We start from the raw sequence: 6,000 nt of genomic DNA on the forward strand, positions 1-6,000 counted from the left end.
TTTTGGAAATGCAGATTAACAGATCTCATAATCCTTGGATTCTGTTGGTGAATGAGAGCTGCATGTCTTAGATAATTATTCAAGACATTTATTATCTCCAGAGACGGACGAGGAAGTTATTGTTCGCGGGTTCAGGTTCAGCTGACGTGGCCGACGCTGTCGACCACACCGCGTGATTTTTACTGCCTTTGTTGAAGAACGGACCACCGAGTCAGGTTCGTAAACAAAATTGGAAACAGCAGCAGGTCTCTATGTAATGTGAATATTAAGTACATGTGTTTGATATCTTTGAATGCACTTTGATTAGTCAGAATGATAATTTAACGTACTAACAGTATGAATACATTCCAACTTTAAAAGAGACAGCTGGAGACATCCCCAACATAAGATCTGCCTCGTGAAAACCCCTTTAAAGATACTCGTAACTTTTTTATAGACACTGTAAAAGTGGCTCAAAAGATATCTCTAGTTTAGTTTTAAACACTCATAACTCCAGTTCAAGATGCAGCATTTACAAATATATGAAATATGTTATGGATATCTTTATTGTGATAAATTCAGCACATCTTTGAAGCAAAATATAAGTGAAGATGTCTTGATTTACTTACAACTTGTAATATAGATATCTGGATATATATATGTATATCACATAATACATAAAAGGCTTAATGATACATATGTGTGTATACGTATATGTATACTGTATTTTAAAGAGGTACTTTGACTTGAATTTAGCTTAAACGATAAGGCTAGTATCATTCCACAGTATATGTTTCTTATTATTCTTATTATCTTTCTACTGAAGATAAGAAGATACTGAATTTTTAAAAGTGAGTCACAAATATATAGTTCTCAGAAACAGCTGGTCACTGTAGTTTTTTGTTAGCAAACATTGCTTAAACAGGAGTAAATAGTGCATTTGTTGGGACTATTTTTAGCTGCGGATTAATACACATTTGGTGCTTAAGCTAGTATTTGCAACATCAGGTTGATTTGTCTCTCCAGCTTGTCAAATTTTAAGATGGCTTATGATAGTTGTCTAGCTGTTTATACTCTTGTAGTTTCCTGAAACACCTGTGTTCATAAAAACACAACACAATACATTACTTATACAAATCAAAGGACAGGTAGACAATAATAATACAATGCTAATTCTCCGCTTGATAAAATATTGTAAAAGAAAATAATACAATCAGCTTATATTCAAATTAGACATATACTGAGTATTTCATCCCAGTATCTTTTAGTCATTGCTACAGTAACTACTTGTAAACAATCCAGTTGTTAAGGACTCTGTGGCCTATTTGACCACCACACAAAGACATTTTTCTCTTGTGTTCCCTAAATGAGGGATTTCTTTGAATCACGACTTTAAAGGCGCTCTCGTCCTTCATTATTCATGTTAATTTATGCAACAGAATACCCAACTAATAAAATTTTGGAATATATAAGTGTGTCTTGGTCTGAAGTAATGAGATATGCCAATAATAATATGTAAATTTGGTGAATTATTGAATAGGCATGACTGAAGATTTCTTATTAGTTTGCATGTTTATCTCAAAAAATCCATCAATTTTTCAGAGTGCTCCTCGTGCCCCATCCGATAGGTAAATCTAATCAAACACTGAAATCAATAATTCAAGTGTTTATGTGCTGCTGTGTGCATGTATCTGTGTATGTGTGTAGTACAGTATATTTAGTTTTGTCTGGCCGTCATTTACAGGATACAGTCTCCAAACTTTGTGAGTGGCTGCCTTTTTGTTGACTTGGCACAGATTCCACTGTAATAAACTCATGACTGATCTGAAATCAATACAGTTTCTTGACCGCTAACGGACGATTATTGCTAAGTGCTTATTCTAATTACTCGCTCCCGTCATCAGCTGTTGAGAGAATACTGCAAAACACTAAAAGCAGATAGTAGCAGCAGTAAATGTATATTAGTGAACGTTAGTGATACATTACAGCCTGTGGTGATCTGGTAAAAAGCTGTGCCAAATGTATTTATTTATTTCTTCTTCTTCTTCTTCTTCTTCTTCTTCTTCTTCCTCTTCTTCTTCTTCTTCTTCTTCTTCTTCTCCATTCCCCTGCCTCATTTGCAATGATTGTGTTATCAGGGCAGCCAGGCAAAAGGGTGGAGCAACCATAATTTCAGTACGGGATTAGGCAGAAATAACGAGGTCACCAAGTTACAGTTGCCATGGCAACGACACATCCAAGAACACAGGATGCCATTGCTTTAAAAAAAAAAAAAGAAGAAACAGGGCCCAGGATTTTTCCTCTCCCTCTCTCTCCCTGCCTCTTTTTTTCATACCCCTCCCTCTCCATCTTTCTCTCCCTCTCCTCCCATCCTCTCCCTCTCCCTGTCTCCCTTGTTTTTTTTTTTGTTTTTTTTTTGTTTTAGGTGGTGAGGAGCGGAGGGGAGCAGTTCACTTTCACTCCCTCTGTTTTCCACAGCCTTTTGTTTCTGAACATATTCAGAATAATAAATTCACTGTTGAGTACATTTGCATCTTTCTGGTATTCATATTTGGTGGGAGGTCTGTTTCCTCTCATTTTTACGTGGCTGTACCTGCTCTATAAAGCTCATTAGAGAACACCCCTTTTCACCCTCCTCACCCCTTCCCCACAACCCCCCCTTACCTCACAGCACTCCAAGTTCTCCATGTTTTTTGTTTTTTTTTGGCTGATTTTGTTTTAGGGGAAGAGTTTGTGAGGAGATCGAAGTCAGGAAAACTTGAAAATAAGAAAAAATGGGAAACAATTCATCTGCTGCCCTGGCCTGGGCATTGATTTGGATTGAAGTTGCCAGAAGCTTTGGGCTTCTATTCAAACAGATATCCATTCCCATGTTACACCTGGCTGCTGGTAAGACCAGAGCCCTGCAAAACTGACTCAACGCTATGCAAAGTCCAATAATCAGCAGGCCTGGAGACAGCACCCAGTCCAGAGCTGTAATTTTGTAGCACTATTGATTGTCTTTGGGATGATGCCAATTACACAAAGCCTAAAAAACATTGTGGGGGATTGTAGATGATACGAGGACACTGGCTGAGCCTGGCAAGGTAAACACCAGGGATAAATTAAGCAGTGAACTGTGATGTGTGTGTTCAGTTGGCTGTAGGTGGTTAAAACGTCTGAAACATGGTGTTACATGGTGCACAATTCAAACAAAAGGCATTGACCTGTTCAGGTACAATTACCAGTTTATTCTTGCATGTCACATATAATTTAGCTTACTATAATGTATCATATACACCTAATTATATAAATACCTAAATATACATGTAAACACTTCATATACTGTACATTATATATATATGCACACAGTAGAGGAAGAAGTATTCAGATCTTTCACTCGTGTAAAAGTAGCAATAAAACTGTTAAGTAATTATCCAGCATTTAAAAGGTACAAGTATTTTTCTGCAAAACATGAAGCAAAGCATCAAAAGTAAAAAGTACTTGTTAAGTAGAATGGACCCTTTCAGAACATTATATTATTATATACATCATAGCATTGGAAAACAGGACAGTATATAACTGTCAAATACATGTATTGAAGTATAAAGTACAATATTTCCCTTCAAAATGTAGTGAGTAGTATTAAAGCATATAATGGCAATACCCCAGTAAAGTACAAGAAGCTCAAAAAAGTACTTAAGTAAAGTATTTGAGTAAACACATTTAGTTATTCTCCACAACTACATACACAGCATACTTACATGTCATGCGCCATATTACACACATGTCATATATTTTATCACATTATACTTCATGTATACTGTCCTCTTTCATAATATGATAAGTCGCAATATATGACAATGTATTATACAGACATACTACATCAATACAAACAAGCCTGTGGCCAATTTAGAGGCTGTTATATATCGGAGTTCACCTGACCTGCATGTTTTTGGACTGTGGGAGGAATAAAAAGCACCTGGAGGAAACCCACGCAGACTCAGTAGGAGCACATACAAGCTGTACACAGAAAAGAGGAGGACAGATTCGATCATTTGGAAAGTTATTCTAAAGTAAAACGCATAGTTTTCAACTTTCACGTGCTCCTTGAGTTGAATAAAAAGAACAGTAATTATTATAACGATACTAGCACAATTTGTATTAGTAACAATAGAAGGGGAAGCAGAACTGGAAATAATAGCTACGGTGCATATACAGATATATTTCTATAATAGTACAGAAATAGAAGAAGTAATAACAGTATTAGTTACAGTATTTTGCTTTGGCATTTTCCGAATATTGTCATCAGGAGTTACAGTGGCAGCAGAAGAAGCAATGGCAGTAAGTAAGGTTGTTTTATAAGTAGTATAATTACTAATATTTGTGGTAGCAGTGGTACTAGATGGAGCAGTTGTAGCTGTAACAGAAACCTTTTTTTTTAAAAGTACATTTATATAAATGAATGAGTGAAGAAGACTGAATGAAGAGTTTCAACTGTTTTAAATTGAACACTTGCGTAACGCCTGTTACGCATGTCTGAACAAAAAACACTGATGTAGTGTAAGAAAGCATTAATACTAATATTAATACTAATACTTTAATACTTTAATACTAATTAATACTAATATTTTGTTTTTTGTGTGGTGTGTTCTCATATTAGAAGACTTCAGTCAATTTGGGCGTGACAGCAGGTTCCCGCTCTGTATTTTAACGTTTGGTAGTCGGGCTATCCTTTCACTAACATATCTTTAACATGTCTTATTCACGGGAAACCAGCCAAGAAAGGAGCATCATGATTAAACTTATAGGTAAACAACATACAACAACAAGTACTTGCAAAATATGATCAAATTTACATTGAAGGTAAGTGCAAAGATAAAATGCAGTATGTAATCCCTTAAAAGGCAGTCCAGTACTCCAGTAGCAGACCTGACCACACCTGAACACACTGGCAAAACAAAGCGTGGACAGATCCTTATTCTGAATCTGCCTCGTTATATCTGCCACTGAAAAGAACTACATCTGTGTGAGTGGATGTTCAAATGCTGAAAACATCTTTGAAATTAACAAATTTTCCAAGAAATAACCTTGTGCAGCTGAAATGAATCAGCCCTGAGCTGCTGTGTGAGTTGTGTTATGAAGGTGCAGGGAGGGCAGCAGGACCACCACAGACCACCACGGCTGCTCTCTCAGCCTTCAAATGCTGCTCCAGTGTGGCTCTTAAAACACTTTATTTATTCAGCACTGATGCTATACCATAAACTTTTCTCCCCATCTCACCCCAACGCCCCCAACTCTTTTTTTTTTTTCCTCCAGCAGATTAAAATTGATCCTTGAGACTAAATAAAGCAGCTTTAAATACATGCACGGATTTAATTTGAATTAGGACCATCGCAGCATGATTTTCTGTTTTGTATGAATAGCAGAGGAACATTCATTGTGTTTGGTTTCTGGAAAATTCTCTCGGCTTCACATCAGGTAGCAGAGAGAGATGGGCTGTGCGTGAATGTGTGTGTGTGTGTGTGTGTGTTTGTGCGTGCGTTTATGTATGTGTGCTTTGTATGCATGTGTATTTGTGTGTATGTGCGTGTATGTGTGTCCATGAGCAAGCGTGTATGTCTGTGTGTCTGTGTGTGTGTGCGTGTGTGTGTGTGTGTGTGCAGGCGCATGTGTGCGAGGCTGCTGCCATGCCTACGAGATGGGGGATGGTAGCAGCACAGCCAGCTATTTTTCTTTCTTTCTCTCCTGAACATCAAGTTTGGTCTCCCATCAGCCTCGTCCTCCACAGAAAACGGTTGTTGGTTAAAGATGTGATGCAAACTATCTATTGATAAACCAGCATATTACACGCCTGATTATTGATTAACCCGGTATCGTACAGATGTGCATTGATCCGTGAAAATATAATACATGTTAATTAATCAAAATGGATAAAAAAGATCTTTTGAGCCAAGCAGAAGAGACACAGATGTTTATTGACTAACTAATGCATATATGAATCTTAGCTGAGTAAGATATGAAGGGTGCAGATGTTTCTTG

Source organism: Enoplosus armatus, chromosome 10, assembly GCF_043641665.1.
Source record: "Enoplosus armatus isolate fEnoArm2 chromosome 10, fEnoArm2.hap1, whole genome shotgun sequence".
Lineage (NCBI taxonomy): Eukaryota > Metazoa > Chordata > Actinopteri > Centrarchiformes > Enoplosidae > Enoplosus > Enoplosus armatus.